At 43.5% G+C, this 21,893-nt stretch overlaps 1 protein-coding gene across 1 annotated transcript in view; it reads right to left on the bottom strand.

Annotated features, from left to right (window-relative positions):
- Positions 1-20,408, bottom strand: part of LOC111963765 (LIM domain transcription factor LMO4-B-like) — a 45,281-nt gene extending 24,873 nt beyond the window's left edge. Inside the window, exon 1 of the mRNA XM_023987255.3 lies at positions 20,038-20,408. The gene's annotated coding sequence lies outside the window, so the exon portion shown is untranslated. The remainder of the gene's footprint in view (positions 1-20,037) is intronic.
- Between the last annotated feature and the right edge of the window lie 1,485 nt (positions 20,409-21,893).

The raw sequence follows: 21,893 nt of genomic DNA, 5'->3' as shown, positions 1-21,893 counted from the left end.
TTTATGGCGGTTTTGGAGCAGTGGCTTCTTCCTTGCTGAGCGGCCTTTCAGGTTATGTCGAAATAGGACTCGTTTTACTGTGGATATAGATACTTTTGTACCCATTTCTTCCAGCATCTTCACAAGGTCCTTTGATGTTATTCTGGGATTGATTTGCATTTTTCGCACCAAAGTACATTCATCTCTAGGAGACAGAATGCGTTTCCTTCCTGAGCGGTATGACAGCTGCGTGGTCCCATGGTGTTTATACTTGCGTACTATTGTTTGTACAGATGAACGTGGTACCTTCAGGCATTTGGAAATTGCTCCCAAGGATGAACCAGACTTGTGGAGGTCTACAATTTATTTTCTGACCCACCGGAATTGTGAATTGTGAGCCAAAAACTAGTTTGTTAACCTCTCTTGGGTATGTGGGACGTTAGCGTCCCACCTCTTCAACAGCCAGTGAAACTGTGGGGCGCCAAATTCAAATTCAGAAATACTCATTATAAAAATTCAGAAAACAAAACATATTTTACATGGGTTTAAAGATGAAATTCTTGTGAATCCAACCACGGTGTCAGATTTAAAAAATGCTTTACGGCGAAAGCATACCTTATGATTATTTGAGAACATAGCCCACTAGATAAATCATTACAAACAGTAACCAGCCAAGTAGAACAGAGTCAGAAAGAGATAAAATGAATCCCTTACCTTTGATGATCTTCATATGGTTGCACTCAGCAGACATTCATTTACTCAGTAAATGTTCCTTTTGTTCGATAAAGTCTCTTTATATACAAAAACCTCATTTGTTTRCGCATTTTCTTCAGTAAACCACAGGCTCAAACGCAGTCAAAACAGAAAGACAAAAAAATCCAAATTGTATTCGTAAAGTTCATAGAAACATGTCAAACAATGTTTATACTCAATCCTCAGGTTGTTTTTAGCCTAAATAATCGATAACATTTCAACCGGACAATAACGTCGTCAATTTAAATGGTAAACAAGAATTGCTATCTCTGTCGCGCGCATGAAAAACCTCTGCGACACTTTAGTGTCCAGTTATGCCAAATGCTCGTATTCCCTAATTTTTCAGAATACCATCCTGAAACTATTTCTAAAGACTGTTGACACCTAGTGGAAGAAACAGGAACTTCAATTTCAGTCCTAAGTCAATGGATACTGTAATGGCATTGAATAGAAAACTACAAAACAAAAACTACTTCCTGAATGGATTTTTCTCAGGTTTTCACCTGCCAAATCAGTTCTGTTATACTCAGACACTATTTTAACAGTTTTGGAAACTTTAGAGTGTTTTCTATCCATATCTACCAGTTATATGCTTATCATATCTTCTGGGCCCGAGTAGCAGGCAGGTTAATTTGGGCATGCATTTCATCCAAAATTCCAAATGCTGCCCCCTACCCTAGTGAAGTTAACTTCTTTGGGATAGGGGGCAGCATTTTCACTTTCGGATGAATAGCGTGCCCAGAGTGAACTGCCTCCTACTCAGTCCCAKATGCTAATATATGCATATTATTCATATTGGATAGAAAACACTGAAGTTTCTAAAACTGTTTGAATGATGTCTGTGAGTATAACAGAACTCATATGGCAGTCAAAAACCTGAGAAAAAATCCAAAGAGGAAGTGGGAAATCTGAGGTTTGTCGTTTTTGAACTCAGCCCCTATCGAATACACAGTGGGATATGGGTTATGTTGCACTTCCTAAGGCTTCCACTAGATGTCAACCGTCTTTAGGACGTTGTTTCGGGCTTTTACCGTGAAGGGGGGCCGGATGAGAGCTGTTTGACTAAGGGGTCTGGCAGCAGCCTCGTTCTCAGTCACGCGCATTTCACATGAGAGGTATCTCTCGTTCCATTGCTTTTCTACAGACAATGGAATTCTCCGGTTGGAATATTATTTTACATTTAAGATAAAAACATCCTAAAGATTGATTCTATACTTAGTTTGACAAGTTTCTTCGACCTGTAATAACTTTAACTTTTCGTCCGACTGGACCTGAACGYGCTTTTGGAACGCCCTAACAAAAGAAGCTATTTTGACATAAATGGACATTATCGAACAAAACAAACATTTATTGTGGAACTGCGATTCCTGGGAGTGCATTCTGATGCTATTTCAGACTAATGTTGACGGCGCAACATGGCGGATATTTATTTTGGCTGGTTTGGGCTCTGAGCACCGTTCTCAGATTATGCATTTTCCGTAAAGTTTTTTTGAAATCTGACACACTTCTCCTTAATGCAACCGCTGTATCTAAAGTTCCATGCATAACACTTGAATTTATCAACATTTATAATGAGTATTTCTGTGAATTCATGTGGCTCTCTGCAAAATCATAGCATGTTTTTGAACTACTGAACATAACACACCAATGTAAAATGAGATTTTTGGATATAAATATGCACTTTATCGAACAAAACATACATGTATTGTGTAACATGAAGTCCTATGAGTGTCATCTGATGAAGATCAAAGGTTAGTGATTAATTTTATCTCTATTTGTGCTTTTTGTGACTCCGCTCTTTGGCGGGAAAAATGGCAGGGTTTTTCTGTGACTTGGTGGTGACCTAACAATCTTTTGTGGAGCTTTTGCTGTAAAGCATTTTTGAAAATCAGACACTGTGGCTGGATTCACGAGAATTATATCTTTAAAATGTAGCCTAATACTTGTATGTTTGAGAAATTTGATTTATGAGATTTCTGTTGATTTGTATTTGGCGCCCTGCAATTTCATTGGGTGTTGGCAAGGGGTTCCGCTAGCGGAACGGGGGTTCCCCAGTCCTAGACAGGTTAAAACGCCAAGAAAATGGAATTCATTGTCCTTGACAATCAACCATTTTCTGTCGTGGGTGATGTTGGCTTTTGCCGACTGGTCGAGAACCGCTACACGTTGCCCTATCGGAGTTACACAGTAATAGCGTCACAACATACTATGGAATGCCATTTGGGTCTTTGCGTGTCAAAAAAAGATAATGTTATTTGACCCGTTAAAAAAGCTTTTAATTTGACATGTAAAATAACAGTTATTTTATAGAATCATGTGTGTTCTGAATTTGCACGTGCAAGCCAAGCGCCACCACTACCATCAGTAGCACTGCCAAAGCTGTACAAAATAAGTCTGCAAACAAGCAAACACACCGGCCACGAACTATGTGTTTACACTACCGCGTTGAACAAATGCTTTATTACCGACCGCAACTTCTGGTGTACCTAGCTAGCACTAATACAACCAGACTGAAAACAATGACCAGTAGAAACATAATTTTCGTTATTCTTAGCAATGATTAAGGAATCCTTGTGAGTAAGTTTTAGCTAGGTAGCCACTTGTTGTTCGCCTATTGAAACAGTTCATGAAAATAAATAGCTAGCCAGCTACTTAACCCTGTTGCCCAAAGCTAACGTTATAAGCAGCCAGCTAGCTGGCTAGTGACGCTCAACCGGACCGGGTTGTGTGTGAAGCTAGCCACAATAAGGATTAGGCACAATAGTGGAATTTGCGGTTTGCCTTCAAAATAAAAGTACCTCTTTGAAAGTGATGCAGAAGGTTACAATTGGTGGAATCATGCCATATTTAGACTAGACCATGTTAAACAAGGTTGGAATGTAACACTTCCGGGTTGGAGCGAGCGGTCGCATTTCGCACTTCGCTCCGCAGGTAGTATAACTTTTCATTACATTTCATTATAGTACAACGGTTTGATTTGTCTGATCTTAGCAATTTCTTCTTAGCTAGCTACATAGCCATCTTTGTATCAAAGATAATTGCGTAATTATCGTAATTCGTCGTCCTAACGTAGTCAACACTGCTATCTGGCCAGCAGCTAGCCAGCTAGCCAGCTAGCAAACGTCCACTGTCTACCGAATAGCAGCACTGTAGAAACTATTACACTCAACGGAACGACTTGATTAGTGTAGTGTTAGCTAGCTACATAGTTGTCTTTGCTGTCTTCGTATCCAAGATAATTGTGTAGTTTAGAGTGTGTAGTTTTAGAGTGATTATCTTAACATTTACCGAGGTTAGCTAGCCAGCTATTTGTCGTCCTTAACGTAGGAAACACTGCTAGCTAGCCAACAGCTAGCCAACGTCTACGAATAGCAGCACTGTAGAAACTATTACATTCAACGGAACGACTTGATTAGCGTAGTGTTAGCTAGCTACATAGTTGTCTTTGCTGTCTTCGTATCCAAGATAATTGTGTTAGATTACAGTAATTAACCGAGGTTAGCTAGCCAGCTATTTGTCGTCCCTCTTAACGTAGGAAACACTGCTAGCTAGCCAGCAGCTAGCCAACGTCTACCGTCTACCGAATAGCAGCACTGTAGAGACTATTACATTACAACGGAACGACTTGGTTAGTAGTGTTAGCTAGCTACATAGTTGTCTTTGCTGTCAAGATAATTGTGTAGTTTTTGAGTAATTGTCGAGGTTACCTAGCCAGTTACCGAGGCTACCTAGCCAGCTACACTTTCTAACTAAGTCAACAACGCAGCCACTGCTAGCTAGCCTACTTCAGCAGCACTGTATCATTTTAGTCAATAAGATTTCTTGCAACGTAAGTTTAACTTTCTGAACATTCAGACGTGTAGTCCACTTGTCATTCCAATCTCCTTTGCATTAGCGTAGCCTCTTCTGTAGCCTGTCAACTATGTGTCTGTCTATCCCTCTTCTCTCCTCTCTGCACAGACCATACAAACGCTTCACACCGCGTGCCGCTGCCTGGTGGTCCCAGCGCGCACGACCCACGTGGAGTTCCAGGTCTCCGGCAGCCTCTGGAACTGCCGATCTGCGGCCAACAAGGCAGAGTTCATCTCAGCCTATGCTTCCCTCCAGTCCCTCGACTTCTTGGCACTGACGGAAACATGGATTACCACAGATAACACTGCTACTCCTACTGCTATCTCCTCGTCTGCCCACGTGTTCTCGCACACCCCGAGAGCTTCTGGTCAGCGGGGTGGTGGCACTGGGATCCTCATCTTCCCAAGTGGACATCTCTCTTTCTCCCCTGACCCATCTGTCTATCGCCTCCTTTGAATTCCATGCTGTCACAGTTACCAGCCCTTCAAGCTTAACATCCTTATCATTTATCGCCCCCCAGGTTCCCTTGGAGAGTTCATCAATGAGCTTGACGCCTTGATAAGCTCCTTTCCTGAGGATGGCTCACCTCTCACAGTTCTGGGTGACTTTAACCTCCCCACGTCTACCTTTGACTCATTCCTCTCTGCCTCCTCCTTCCATCCTCTCCTCTTTTGACCTCACCCTCTCACCTTCCCCCCTACTCACAAGGCAGGCAATATGCTTGACCTCATCTTTACTAGATGCTGTTCTTCCACTAATCTCATTGCAACTCCCCTCCAAGTCTCTGACCACTACCTTGTATCCTTTTCCCTCTCGCTCTCATCCAACACTTCCCACACTGCCCTACTCAGATGGTATCGCGCCGTCCCAACCTTCGCTCTCTCTCCCCGCTACTCTCTCCTCTTCCATCCTATCATCTCTTCCCTCTGCTCAACATTCTCCAACCTATCTCCTGATTCTGCCTCCTCAACCCTCCTCTCCTCCCTTTCTGCATCCTTTGACTCTCTATGTCCCCTATCCTCCAGGCCGGCTCGGTCTCCCCTCCTGCTCCGTGGCTCGACGACTCACTGCGAGCTCACAGAACAGGGCTCCGGGCAGCCGAGCGGAAATGGAGGAAAACTCGCCTCCCTGCGGACCTGGCATCCTTTCACTCCCTCCTCTTACATTCTCCTCTTCTGTCTCTGCTGCTAAAGCCACTTTCTACCACTCTAAATTCCAAGCATCTGCCTCTAACCCTAGAAGCTCTTTGCCACCTTCTCCTCCTCCTGAATCCTCCCCCCCCCCCTCCTCCCTCTCTGCAGATGACTTCGTCAACCATTTTGAAAAGAAGGTCGACGACATCCGATCCTCGTTTGCTAAGTCAAACGACACCGCTGGTTCTGCTCACACTGTCCTACCCTGTGTTTTGACCTCTTTCTCCCCTCTCTCTCCAGATGAAATCTCGCGTCTTGGTGATGGCCGGCCGCCCAACAACCTGCCCGCTTGACCCTATCCCCTCCTCTCTTCTCCAGACCATTCCGGAGACCTTCTCCCTTACCTCACCTCGCTCATCAACTCATCCGACCGCTGGCTACGTCCCTTCCGCCTTCAAGAGAGCAGAAGTTGCACCCCTTCTGAAAAAACCTACACTCGATCCCTCTGATGTCAACAACTACAGACCAGGTCCCTTCTTTCTTTTCTCTCCAAAACTCTTGAACGCGCCGTCCTTGGCCAGCTCTCCTGCTATCTTCTCAGAATGACCTTCTTGATCCAAATCAGTCAGGTTTCAAGACTAGTCATTCAACTGAGACTGCTCTTCTCTGTGTCACGGAGGCGCTCCGACATGCTAAAGCTAACTCTCTCTCCTCTGCTCTCATCCTTCTAGACCTATCGGCTGCCTTTGATACTGTGAACCATCAGATCCTCCTCTCCACCCTCTCCGAGTTGGGCATCTCCGGCGCGCCCACGCTTGGATTGCGTCCTACCTGACAGGTCGCTCCTACCAGGTGGCGTGGCGAGAATCTGTCTCCGCACCACGTGCTCTCACACTGGTGTCCCCCAGGGCTCTGTTCTAGGCCCTCTCCTATTCTCGCTATACACCAAGTCACTTGGCTCTGTCATATCCTCACATGGTCTTCTCCTATCATTGCTATGCAGACGACACACAATTAATCTTCTCCTTTCCCCCTTCTGATAACCAGGTGGCGAATCGCATCTCTGCATGTCTGGCAGACATATCAGTGTGGATGACGGATCACCACCTCAAGCTGAACCTCGCAAGACGGAGCTGCTCTTCCTCCCGGGGAAGGACTGCCCGTTCCATGATCTTGCCACACGGTTGACAACTCCATTGTGTCCTCCTCCCAGAGCGCTAAGAACCTTGGCTGATCCTGGACAACACCCTGTCGTTCTCAACCAACATCAAGGCGGTGACCCGTCCTGTAGGTTCATGCTCTACAACATTCGCAGAGTACGACCCTGCCTCACACAGGAAGCGGCGCAGGTCCTAATCCAAGCACTTGTCATCTCCGTCTGGATTACTGCAACTCGCTGTTGGCTGGGCTCCCTGCCTGTGCGATTAAACCCCTACAACTCATCCAGAACGCCGCAGCCCGTCTGGTGTTCAACCTTCCCAAGTTCTCTCACGTCACCCCGCTCCTCCGCTCTCTCCACTGGCTTCCAGTTGAAGCTCGCATCCGCTACAAGACCATGGTGCTTGCCTACGGAGCTGTGAGGGGAACGGCACCTCCGTACCTTCAGGCTCGATCAGGCCCTACACCCAAACAAGGGCACTGCGTTCATCCACCTCTGGCCTGCTCGCCTCCCTACCTCTGAGGAAGTACAGTTCCGCTCAGCCAGTCAAAACTGTTCGCTGCTCTGGCACCCCAATGGTGGAACAAACTCCCCCACGACGCCAGGTCAGCGGAATCAATCACCACCTTCCGGAGACACCTGAAACCCCACCTCTTTAAGGAATACCTAGGATAGGATAAAGTAATCCTTCTAACCCCCCCCCCCCTTAAAAGAGTTAGATGCACTATTGTAAAGTGGTTGTTCCACTGGACATCATAAGGTGAATGCACCAACTTGTAAGTCGCTCTGGATAAGAGCGTCTGCTAAATGACTTAAATGTAAATGTAAATGTAAAATGTAAAGCAATAAAATGGGTATCAGTCTACTCGGTGACACCCACAGAACACAACTGTGAAGAGCCTATTGTGTGTATTGACATTCATATTGCACTGTACAGCTTTACCTAAGGATTGAGGATCAATGAAATGGGCTATCAGTCTACTCAATATATTTTTTCCCCAACGTCCTCCTTAGAGTTATCAGACTCTACAACATCCATACAGTATTGTTTTTCCTCTGGAATAGTGTTCAATGCACATTGATTGTCAACCTATGTGACTCAATTCACAGTTGTTTCAGAGTCCCACAATAAGAGCTACTACGCTAATGTTCTCTGGGTGTCACTGAGTAGACTGATACCCCATGTCATTGATCCACAATCCATAGGTAAGGCTGTACAGTGAAATAAGTATGCCCCCAATGCAATTCTAAAGTATAACACAGCCAGTGTGATATCAACAGATGTCAAATTAACAAATTGTCTTTTGTTAATTTTATATAACATTCCAACCTCATTTAGCATGATCTATTCAATTATAGCATAATTCTACTATTTGCATCACTGTCAATGACAGTTCACTATTGTGGCTAGCTTCACATAGATGGGTCCGACCACCATTAATCAAATAAGAAAGGTCTTATAAATTAGGGTTATTTTAGATGACACTGTGCTATATAGTTAGCTAACTAAAGCTACTAAAACAGAAGTAGTTTTGATATGTTTTTGGGGAAGAACATTGTTTACGTCCATGAGCTATCTTTTTTTTTTAATGACCAGCACTGTAGGTGCACGAGACAACTTTACCAGCATCATGGCATACGTATCGATGAATCGTTGTGACATATGAAATATGAGTGATATTGATTACGCTGTGTAATAACTACGTAAAAATGTATGAACGCGTTAAATTGTGACGTGCAGTCAGTCAGGTCCTGAGTCCATAGTCAGGGTTACCCCGGCCAAACCAGGACAACGCTGGGCCAATTGTGTGCCGCCCTATAGGACTCCCAATCACAGGCGGAAGTGATACAGCCTGGATTCGAACCAGGGACTGTAGTGATGCCTCTCTTACTGAGATGCAGTGCCTTGACACACGTGGACGCAGCAGTCTAACTATTTAACTGTACTAGAATGCTTAAAAGGCCGCTAAAGCTTTTAATATTGGTATTGTTTTTTTGGGGCAAGGAAAATATTGGATATCAGTATCGGCCAAAAATGTCATATTTGTGCATCGGGAGAATTAACGTAGCAGGTTAGGAGAAAAAGGCAAAGATTAGGAAAAGGGTTCGCTAAAATGCTACGTGTGGTAGCACTGGAATAGGCTAAAGACACACAATCACACGTACCTATGTGGACACCCCTTCAAACTAATGGATTCGTCTATTTCAGCCACACTTGTTGTTGACAAGTGTATAAAAATCGAGCACACAGCCATGCAATCGCCAAAGACAAACATTGGCAGTAGAACGGCCTTACTGAAGAGCTCAGTGACTTTCAATGTGGCACCGTCGTAGGATGCCACCTTTCCAACAAGTCAGTTCATCAAATGTCTTCCCTGCTAGAGCTTCCCCGTTCAACTGTAAGTCTTGTTATTGTGAAGTGGAAACGCCTAGGAACAACAACGGCTCAGCCGCGAAGTGGTAGGCCACACAAGCTCACAGAACGGGACTGCCGAGTAGTCCTTGGTTACAACACTCACTACCAAGTTCCAAACTGCTTCTGGAAGCAAAGTCAACAAAATAACTGTTCGTCGAGCGCTTCATGTAATGGGTTTCCATGGCCGAGCAGCCGCACACAAGCCTAAGATCACCATGCACAATGCCAAGTGTCAGCTGGAGTGGTTTAAAGTTTGCCGCCATTGGACTCTTGAGTAGTGGAAATGCTTTCTCTCGAGTAATGAATCATGCTTCACCATCTGCCAGTCCAACGGACTAATTTGGGTTTGGATGCCAGGAAGACGCTACCTGCCACAATGCATAGTGCCAACTGTAAAGTTTGGTGGAGGAGGAATATAATGGTCTGGGGCTATTTTTCATGGTTCGGGCTAGGCCTTTTAGTTCCAGTGAAGAGAAATCTTAACGCTACACCATAATGACATTCTAGACGATTCTGTGCTTCCAACTTCCAACCTTGCAGTTTGGGCAAGGCCCTTTCCTGTTTCAGCATGACAATGACAGCATGACAAAGCAAGGTCTATCGAGGCCGGTGTGGAAGAACTTGACTGGCCTGCAAAGTGTCCTGACCTTAACACCATCGAACACCTTTGGAGAGAATTGGAATACCAATTGCAAGTCATGCCTAATCGCCCAACATCAGTGCCCGACCCCTCAGCAATGTTCCAACACCTAGTGGAAAGCCTTCACAGAAGAGTGGAGGCTGTTATAGCAGCAAAGGGGGATCAACTCCATATTAATGACCATGATTTTGGAATGAGATGTTCGATGATCAGATGTCCACATAGTGTATATGGAATGGCTGATGGTCCCCGAGAAAATGTTTGAAAACCCCTGGTGTAGAGAGTATCTATACGGCATGCAAACATTTCCTGAAATACAATGTCAACAAGTCCTATGCCTCAGTTTATTTCTGGGCAGCTGGAAATGTCCCTATACAACTAGTTAAGTCTCGCTTGACTCCAAACAGATCATAACATGTACCGAGAAGACACGGCAGACAATGTTCAACCGAAGGGGCTAACAGGCTGCCCTTAATCATTAATGATTATTTCCCTGTAAGCTTGACTTCGTCTTCATACTGAAGCCTCCAAAGAACTCCTGCTGCAGTGCAGCTACGTGTGAGTCTCAAATGGGTGGAAAATCAGGGCTCCAGGCTGCGACCACATAGTTGTATTTTGCGACCTTTGACTTGGCTGTGCGAGTTAAATTTTGAATTGATCACACTGGTGCGAGCTGTACATTCCACCTGGTCACCTCCAATCAAAACAACACATATTTTTAGGCGGATAAAACCATGATTTGGTCAAACAGTAAAGTGCATTATTCCTGTAATGATAGTGTCCTCCCTTCCGCAGTGCCGTTTCATACTGTATTGCCATATCAAATAAGGTTTTGAAATATTGAGCTGCGCATCGGCCATTGCGAGTGCACTAGGCCTCATTGGGTCATATTGAACTAGGTAGGAAGTCAATTAAATGTATTGAAATCAATAGAACATTTTATTTGCCCAAGTTTATAATGAAGACATGAACAGAACACATCAAGTAAAAGTGTGTGTCACAGGCGCCGAAAACAAAAAGGTATAGACCTTACCGTGAAATGCTTACTCATAAGCCCTTAACCAACAATGCAGTTCAAGAAATATTTAAGAAAATATTTACGAATAAAAAAAATAACGATGCTATAAACAGGGGGTACCGGTACCAAGTCAATGTGCGGGGGTATAGGTAAGTCGAGGTAATTTCTACATGTAGGTAGGGGTAAAGTGACTATGCATAGATAATAAACAGAGAGTAGCAGCAGTGTAAAAAAAAAAAGGGTTAATTGTTAATTAATTGTTCAGCAGTCTTATGGCTTGTGGGTAGAAGCTGTTAAGGAGCCATTTAGACCTAGACTTGGCACTCTGGTACCGTTTGCCGTGCGGTAGCAGAGAGAACAGTCTATGACTTGGGTGACTGGAGTCTTTTTTGGCCCTTCCTCTGACACCGCCTAGTATATAGGTCCTGGATGGCAGGAAGCTTGGCCCCAGTGACGTACTGGGCCATATGCACTACCCTCTGTAGGCTGTCTCATCATTGTCAGTGACCAGGCCTATCACTGTTGTGTCGTCATCAAACTTAATGATGGTGTTGGAGTCGTGCTTGGCCACGCAGACGTTTGTAAACAGGGAGTACAGGAGGGGACTAAGCACGCACCCGAGGGGCCTGAGGATCAGCGTGGCAAATGTGTTGTTACCCATCCTTTCCATCTGGGGGCGGCCCGTCAGGAAGTTCAGGTTCCAGTTGCAGAGGGGGGTGTTTTAGTCCCAGGGTCCTAGTGATGAGCTTTGAGGGCACTATGAATGTTGAACGCTGAGCAGTTTCTTTGGGGGGGGGGGGGGGGGGGGGGGGGGGGGGGGGGCGGTGGGGGGGGGGGGGGGGGGGGGGGGGTGTCTCAAACCTTAGTTAACCCAGGTAGGCCAGTTGAGAACAAGTTTCATTTACAACTGCGACCAAGATAAAGCAAAGCAGTGTGACAAGAAAAACAACAGAGTTAGCGAATTAATAGCAGTCTCACATCGGTGTTTCTTTCTTTTGTCCAGGTGGGAAAAGGCAGTGTGGAGTGCGATTCAGATTGCGTCATCTGTGGATCTGTTAGGGCTGTATGGGAATTGATGTCAAGCAAAGAGGCACTGAGTTTAAGGTTGGCCTTGAAATACATCCACAGGTACACCTCCAATTGACTCAAATGATGTCAATTAGCCTATCAGAAGCTTCTAAAGCCATGACAATTTTCTGGAATTTTCCAAGATGTTTAAAGGCACAGTGAACTTAAACTTCTGACCCACTGGAATTGTGATACAGTGAAGTGAAGTGAAATAATATATCTAAACAATTGTTGGAAAAATTACTTATTTACAACAAATTCTTATTTACAATGAAGGCCTACCCCGGCAAAACTGAGATGACGCTTGGCCAATAGTGAAGAAGAACCGCAACGTCAACTTGATTATTTAGCAGACATCACTTGCTTATTATTCAGTCAACACATACACTACCGTTTTTGAAAAGCCACTCATTCAAGGGTTTCTTTATTTTTACTATTTTCTACATTGTAAAACAATAGTGAAGACATCAAAACTATGAAATAACAGATATGGAATCCCGTAGTAACCAAAAAAAGTGTTCTAAAATATATTTTGAATCGTTTGTTACATTCTTTAAAATAGCCACCCTTTGCCTTGACAGCTTTGCACACTTGGCATTCTCTCAACCAGCTTCACGAGGTAGTCACCTGGAATGCATTTCAATTAACAGGTGTGCCTTTTTAAAAGTACATTTGTGGAATTTCTTTCCTTCTTAAGGCGTTTGAGCCAATTAGTTTGTTGTGAAAAGGTAGGGGTGGTATACAGAAGATAGCCCTATTTGGAAAAAAAAACAAGTACATATTATGGCAAGAACAGCTCAAATAAGCAAAGAGAAACAACAGTCCATCATTACTTTAAGACATGGTCAGTCAATACAGAAACATTCAGGACTTTGAAAGTTTCTTCAAGTGCATTCACAAAAACCTTCAAGCGCTATGATAAAACTGGCTCTCATAAGGACAGCCACAGGAATGAAAGACCAGAGCTACCTCTGCTGCAGAAGACAAGTTCATTAGAGTTACCAGCCTCAGAATTGCAGGCCAAATAATTGCTTCAGAGTTCAAGTAATAGACATCTCAACATCAACTGTTCAGAGGGGACTGCGTGAATCAGGCCTTCATGGTCGAATTGCTGCAAAGAAATCACTACGAAGAAGAGACTTGCTTGGGCCAAGAAACACGAGCAATGAACGTTAGACCGGTGGAAATTTGTCCTTTGGTCTGATGAGTCCAAATTTGAGATTTTTGGTTCCAACTGCTGTGTCTGTGAGACGCGATGTGGGTGAACTCATGATCTCCTGCATGTGTATTTCCCACCATAAAGCATGGAGGAGGTGTTATGGTGTGGGGGTGCTTTGCTGGTGACACAGTCTGATTAATTTAGAATTCAAGGCACACTTAACCAGCAAGGCTACCACAGCATTCTGCAGCGATACGCCATCCCATCTGGTTTGGGATTAGTGCGACTATCATGTCTTTCAACAGGACAATAACCCAACACACTTCCAGGCTGTGTAAGGGCTATTTTACCAAGAAGGAGAGTGATGGAGTGCTGCATCAGATGACCTGGCCTCCACAATCCCCTGACCTCAACCAAACCGAGATGGTTTGGGATGAGTCAGACCGCAGAGTGAAGTAAAAGCAGCCAACACGTGCTCAGCATATGTGGGAACTCCTTCAAGACTGTTGGAAAATAATTCCAGGTGAAGCTGGTTGAGAGAATTCCAAGAGTGTGCAAAGCTGTCATCGATGCAAAGGTTGGCTATTTGAAGAATCTCAAATAAAATATATTTTGATTTGTTGAACACTTTTTTGGTTACTACATGATTCCATGTGTGTTAATTCATAGTTTGTCTTCACAATTATTCTACAATGTAGAAAATACTAAAAAGAAAAGAAAACCCCTTGAATGAGTAGGTGTTCTAAAACGTTTGACTGGTAGTGTATATCTTAAGAACATCATGGAATATAATTGAACATTTTCATTTATAAATTCAAATCACCTGCTTCATCCTTATCATTCAGTTCATTGAAATTCAATTTTGAAGCCGTGCACATTTATCAGTTTCTATTTGTTTTTTTATCGCCCATTCATTGTCAGGTAGACCCATTTAGCGCCTAAGAGAACTGATTATGCTTTTGTGTCCTAACTCCCCCTTGCGGTGGTCTGGAGCAATGAAGCAGTGACGCAGGGTACCGTACTAAACCACAAATTACCTTTAAATCCCGCAGCATAATCTCAAAACTTTTAGCTGAGCAACCACTGTATAAGCGTCCGGATTTGTGTCCCACTCCTTGAATGCGGCAACTCTTGCCTTTAGCTCGGTGCGGATGTTTCCTGTAATCCATGGCTTCTGGTTGGGATATGTACGTACGGTCACTATGGGGATGACGTTGTCGATGCACTTATTGATGAAGCCAGTGACTGTGGTGGCATACTCCACAATGCCATTGGTTGAATCCTGGAACATATTCCAGTCTGTGCTAGCAAAACAGTCCTGTATCGTAGCATCCGCGTCATCTGACCACTTCCGTATTGAGCGAGTCACTGGTACTTTAGTTGGTACTGGTACTTTTTGCTTTAGTTCTTGCTTGTAAGCTGGAATCAGGAGAATATAACTATGTTCAGATTTGCCAAATAGAGGGTGATGGAGAGCTTTGCATGTGTCTCTGTGTGTGGAGTAAAGGTGGCCTAGAGCTTTTTCCACCTCTGGTTGCACATGTGACATGCTGGTAGAAATGAGGTAAAACAGATTTAAGTGCACTAGGATCGCTGCTTCTGGATGAGCATTTTATTGTTTGCTCATGGTCTTTTACAGCTCGCTGAGTGCGTTCTTAGTGCCAGTGTCGGTTTGTGGTGGTAAATAGACGGCTATGAAAAATATAGATCAACTCTTGGTAGATAGTGTGGTCTAGAGCTTATCATGAGGTACTCTACCTCAGGCAAGCAATACTGAGACTTCCTTAGTATTAGACATCGCACACCAGCTGTTATTGACAAATACACACCCACCCCTCATCTTACCAGACATAGCTGGTTCTGTCCTGCCGATGCACAGAAAACCCAACCAACTGTATATTATCCGTGTCGTTGTTCAGCCAAGACTCTGTGAAACATAAGGTATTACAGTTTAATGTCCCGTTGGTAGGATAATCTCAAATGGAGATCTAGTTTGTTCTCCAGTGATTGCACATTGGCCAATAGAACAGATGGTAGGGGCGGGTAACCCACTCGCTGACAAATTCTCACAAGGCACCCCGATCTCAGCCCCCTATATTTCTGTATTTTCTTCATGCGAATGACTGGGATTTGTACCTGGTCTCGGAAAAGCAGTATATCCTTCGCGTCAGACTCATTAAAGATAAAATATCTTCGTCCAGTTCGAGCTGAGTAATCGCTGTTCTGATATCCAGAATATATTTTCGGTCATAAGAGACGGTAGCAGCAACATTATGTACAAAATAAGTAACAAACAATTCGAAAAAAACTATAGGAGACCGTAAAACAGCAGCCATCCCCTCCCGCGCCATTATCATAGATCAGTGATTCGTATTTCCTGCAACTTTCAGAAGAAGCAGCGACACGGGACAGCCCGTCTCATCGGTGTGTGTGCGATGCACGCATGTCTACAACTGTAGCCTTTAGCGATGCAAATGTCTTCTGATAGATGGACAATGCCTTTCGTAAAAACCATCTCATTAACTAGAAAATAGCTTATGCCTATTGAGAGTAGAGGTCGACCGATTATGATTTTTCAACGCCGACACCGATTATTGGAGGACAAAAAAAGCCGATACAGATTAAATCGGACGATTTTTGAAATCGTACCTCTCCTCGCTCCTACCTGGGCTCGAACGAGGTACACATCGACAACAGCCACCCTCGAAGCAGCGTTACCCATGCAGAGCAAGGGGAACAACTACTCCAAGTCTAAGAGCGAGTGACGTTTGAAACGCTATTAGTGCGCACCCCGCTAACTAGCTAGCCATTTCACATCGGATAATCTCGGGAGTTGATAGGCTTGAATTCATAAACAGCAGAGCTGCAGAGCATAAACAGCAAAAACATTTTAGCATTCCTTGCCGTACCTGCAACAAGTTGCGGCGAATGTATTTGCACAGCGAACGCAATCACACAGACACACACACCTGCAGAAATGTCCGCCGTACACTAAGAGCCAAAATAACCTCGCAAAAAAAAGAAAACTAATCTCTTAAATGCAAATAAACATTTATTCATCTTTTGCAGCACAAGGCAAGATCTGAGACTGAGCCTCAGGGATGTCATCATCATCTTCAGAGGGGGAGATATTTCAATGCAGAGCAAGCCTCAACAATTACAGTTCAAGTCGCAAGTTTACATACACTTAGGTTGGAGTCATTAACTCGTTTTTAAACCACTCCACAAATCTCTTGTTAACAAACTAGTTTTGGAAAGTCGGTTAGGACATCTACTTTGAATGACAAGTAATTTTTCCAACAATTGTTTACAGACAGATTATTTCACTTATAATTCACTGTGTCACAATTCCAGTGGGTCAGAAGTTTACATTCACTAAGTTGACTGTGCCTTTAAAAAGCTTGGAAAATTACAGAAAATTATGTCATGGCTTTAGAAGCTTCTGATAGGCTAACTCACATCATTTGAGTCAATTGGAGGTGTACCTGTGGATGTAATGCAAGGCCTACCTTCAAACACAGTGCCTCTGAGTATCTATATCCACAGTAAAACGAGTCCTATATCGACATAACCTGAAAGACCGCTCAGTTAGGAAGACTACTGTTTACAACTGCACATGGGGACAAAGTCGTACCTTTTGGAGAAATGTCCTCTGGTCTGATGAAACAAAAATAGAACTGTTTGGCCATAATGACCATTGTTCTGTTTGAAGGGAAAAGGGGGAGGCTTGGCTTGCAAGCCGAAGAACACCATCCCAACCGTGAAGCACGGGGGTGGCAGCATCATGTTGTGGGGGTGTTTTGCTGCAGGAGGGACTGGTGCACTTCACAAAATAGATGGATTCATAACGGAGGAAAATTATGTGGATATATTGAAGCAACATCTCAAGACATCAGTCAGGAAGTTAAAGCTTGGTCACAAATGGGTCTTCCAAATGGACAATGACCCAAAGCATACTTCCAAAGTTGTGGCAAAATGGCTTAATTAATTAAGGACAACAAAGTCAAGGTATTGGAATGGCCATCACAAAGCCCTGACCTCAATCCTGTCGAAAATTTGTGGGCAGAACTGAAAAAGCGTGTGCGAGCGAGGCCTACATCCTGACTCAGTTACACCAGCTCTGCCAGGTGGAATGGGCCAAAATTCACCCTACTTATTGTGGGAAGCTTGTGGAAGGCTACCTGAAACATTTGACCCAAGATAAACAATTTAAAGGCAATGCGTCCAAATACTAATTCAGTGTATGTAAACTTCTGACCCACTGGGAATGTGATGAAAGAAATAGAAGCTGAAATACATGAAATCATTCTCTCTACTATTATTCTGACATTTCACATTATTAAAATAGAGCGGTGATCCTAACTGACCTAAGACCAGGCATTTTTACTAGGATTAAATGTCAGGAATTGTGAAAAAACTGAGTTTTAATGTATTTGGCTAAGGTGTATGTAAACTTCCGACTTCAACTGTACATTAGCCTATACGGGACTTAGACAAGCTCATCTCCCCACTGAACACCCACCTAGTTTGGAGGGCACAAGGACTTAGTGTTCCTTCTTATCACCTCCAAGCAGAACTCTGTAATGCCGATCTGTAACCAGAGCCTATCGCTAAAAACAAGGTAGGGCATTTCTCCAAGCAAAGGAGCATCTTGGCTTTCTAAATACAAAAAAAGAGAAAATGGAGTTAGGAAAGTCTACGCAAGCGTACCAGACAGAGGAAAGAGTGGCACACACTAAAGGACAAAACATTTTTTTTGGGGGGGGTGACAGAGTTATATTTGTTTAGATTAAAGTTTGAGTCTGCCTGGCAATCTGTCTTTGACTAGGCTACTTACGCTCTTTCCTCTGATAAACTGGAGTCATTATCGAGAAATAAGCGTCTGTTGGCTCTGATTTGTAATAACCTTGGTCTCCGTTGCAGTGTTTCATGATAAATGAATTATCAAGCAAAACAAAAAGGTTACTGAGGAGAAGAGACAGCGCTGTTCCGCTCTAGTAATAGACTGATTAAAAACAGAGGCTAATGAGGAGGAACACAATACCGTGGCTGTCTGAGTACAGACTGATGGATTGCATCTGGTTTCAGGTTGACAGAGCAAATAATAGTTCACTTGCCGATACACAATTGCATTTGGCTCTTCATTGAATTATTCACTTGGGGAGAAATACACTGAACAAAAATATAAATGCAACATGTAAAGTGTTGGTCCCATGTTTCATGAGCTGAAATAAAAGATCCCAGCAATGTTCCATATGCACAAAAAGCTTTTTTCTCTAAATGTTGTGAACAAATCTGTTTACATCCCTTTTAATGAGAATTTCTACTTTGCTAAGAAAATCCATCCACCTGACGTGTGTGTCATATCAAGAAGCTGATTAAACAGCATGATCATGACACAGGTGCACCTTGTACAATAAAAGGTCACTAAAATGTACAGTTTTGTCACAACACAATGCCACAGATGTCTTAAGTTGAGGGAGCATGCAATTGGCATACCGACTGCAGGAACGTCCACCACAGCTGTTGCCAGATAATTTTATGTTCATTTCTCTACTAAAAAACACCTCCTACATAATTTTGGAGAATTTGGCAGTGCATCCAGTAAATACCACATATAACGACACCAGCCCAGGACCTCAACATCCAGCTTCTTCACCTGCGGGATTGTCTGAGACAAGCCACCCGGACAGCTGATGAAACTGAGGAGTATTTCTGTCTGTAATAAAGCCATTCTGATTGGCTGGGGCATGGCTGTGCCCCTGCCCAGTCATGTGAAATCCATAGATTAGGGCCTAATTCATTTATTTAAATTGACTGGTTTCCTTATGAACTGTAACCCAGCAAAATCGTTGCATGTTGCATTTATATTTTTGTTCAGTATACATTGACGGGTTTCTTTAGAAGTGGGGAGCTGTCATGTTATCCATGTTCAATTTGATGCTCATCTCCCAATCATATAATCTTCTTTGGAGAAGCACCTACCTAGGTAGTATAGGCCTATATAACCTTATTTTCTCAACATATGGTGAGTACTAACTGTTTTATAAGACCACCAGGCATTTTGTAGGCTAAGGCATGTTGGCCTTATCTTGTTTAAATTCAATTCATGTGCATCAACAAGTCCCATATATCAGTGGCTCCGTTCAAATTTCACCAGTCACTTTGTAGAGACGCATTGCTCCCTCTGCCTTAGGTAAACCTACACTAATGAAAACCTGTCAAAACCCAACCCCTCAGTTTAAATGAACAAATAATCTGCTCACACAAGCGAGGGGAAGTCGTTTATAATTAAAAGCATGACTGTACCATTAACAGACACTATAAATAGTACCAATAGCAGGCCTACAGTGAGCAGTGGTCAGGCCCGCTTGCCACCAAGGCAGATTAGCAATATATCCTTCTCGTTTAATAATGCGCTCAAGGGCCATAAATACACCCATCCCTGCTTCATTAAAAACGGTTAATGACCATTACGGAGCACAACTCCCCATTGTATAAGTGCTCTCTTGCAGCTGTGATGCAGTCAAGTCAAGACACCCACCCACCCCTCCAAGAACAGCATGGACGAACCGTTAAGAGATGTGTGCTACGATGAGTGGTAAAAGTGAGTCATGTTCTCCACTTTCACCACCGGAAAGAGGGAAATGTAGAATCACGGACGAATAACTTACGCTCAAGAATCTGTCCGAACATGTCAGACATAGGCTAGAAACGGGGACCAACATGTTCCAATTATAGCCATAAATGCATTACTATGTACAAGTCTAACAGTCGTCCGAACCACAGGCTGCAACTTTTAACGATATTGGACGTTGGTAAAAAAAAAAAAAAGTGGATAAATGTAATCCGGTGCTCACCTTTCCGTCGTGGTAGTTGTATGTGAAGTCAAGGCGAAGAAATGATCACGATGGTGGCGCGTGTCACAACACGAGGCGTAAGCGATTTCAACCAATTCGTGGACCGCTGCAATGATCGACTGTTGCCGTTCTCAAGATGTAACAACTTCAAACAGTTGTTTAGTATTCCGTTTGGAGATCATGCAGACTAGTCCAGAAGTAGGCTAGGCTAAATCTGTTTCCTTACTGTATACTGTGTTGGCCGACTTCATGGGATTTCAAATAGGCATGTGAACCATTAGGCTACATATGGGGAATGAAGTGTTTCTCATGTCAGACAGTCGAGCTCTGTTAATAGAATGTGATTCTTGTTCATGGCTATACACCGCTTTGTGATATGAAGGCGGAGCTACTCCTTAGTTCAAAGCCAACAGGGAGCACAAATTGAAATCACGCCTCCTATGACGCGTTCGAGGTTCAGCCCCAGCAGCCATTGAACATCAAGGGGGTGTGTGGCGTTTGACAGAATGCTTCGATCACACCGACAGTGTTTTGCATTTTGGTACACCAGAATTACAGTCAATTCCAATTAAACTCTGCGTTTGCCTCGCAGCGTTGCTTTGCAGAGGCAGTTGCTGTGCATGCGTTGGATGTATCGAACATATGCGTCAAACTGTATGCGTAGACGGCTTGACAGAAATGGTAGCAGAAGGTGAATGTTGAACATTTGTTGCATACATGTCCAGATGATGCTGCGTACTATTTCTGCGCAATGACGCTGTCGGTGTAATCAAAGAGTTAGATGTCTGTTTAAGGAATTTTGGCTTATTTGTGGGGCTGTTTTAGTCCATAATCACCACCACTGAGCAATGTTGAAAAAGCAATTCATTAATCCTTAAAGGGGAATTTCGCCCTAGGGTAATCTGGTCTTGTTTTCATCATGTCCATGGCATTTCTAGGTCAGTGAGATGTTTCACACATAATTGCCCAGGAGGTCTGGGATTCGCATGCCAAATGATACACCCTATCATGGTATTTTTTTCTCTCATTTTACTGCCATGGTACATTTTTGTAAGGGGATGCATTGAATTCAGCAGGCGCTATCGACATTCAGTTGGACAAAGTTGTGATGGGATACGTTCTGCACATGCCACGGTCAATGTGAACCGGAAAGACGTGACACAATGCTGGCCAAACAAGATGTACTGTATGATATGTTTCTAATTTTGTCAAAGTGATTTTCATTGCAAGTTAAAGCGTACCGTTTGCTAGCTAGCGAGCGTTAGCTTGCTGGCTCGCTGACTAACTTTACGTGTATGATCTATGTATAAATAGTATTCGAATCAGAATCCATTTGTATTGCTAGTTATATCCTAGTGTTACCTAGATAACATTGAACCTAGTTTTGTTAGCTTTATCTACCTGCAGCTATGATAATGTTTGTATTGGTATTAGTATGACTTGGGATTATCCCGGTTGATTGTTTAGATAGTCTAAACAAAAGACTCCACTTCACCAGATGATTACATGACCCATCAAGTTAACCAGGTGTGTCTTGGGGTGATTACGGCCATCTATTGTATTTCATGAAGATGTGTACATGTCTAGACAATAGTGACCCATCCACGTAGCTACATGTGGCTGGGGGGTGGTTATAGAATTTCTTTCACATGACCCGTCAATTTATACAAGTGTATCTGGGGAAACTTTTGCTACTATGCAAGTAACCATTTCACTGTACCGTTTACACCTTCTGTGTCCTGAGCATGTGACAAATAAACATTTTTTTATATATTTTATATAGTGTGTTTTTACCAGAAATGGTAATGTGAAGATCAACATGACCTGTACCAAAATCAGATTAGGAGGACTAGATA

The sequence above is a fragment of the Salvelinus sp. IW2-2015 genome, linkage group LG5 (assembly GCF_002910315.2).
Source record: "Salvelinus sp. IW2-2015 linkage group LG5, ASM291031v2, whole genome shotgun sequence".
Taxonomy (NCBI): Eukaryota; Metazoa; Chordata; class Actinopteri; order Salmoniformes; family Salmonidae; genus Salvelinus; species Salvelinus sp. IW2-2015.
This window is presented reverse-complemented; position numbering and strand designations above follow the sequence as displayed.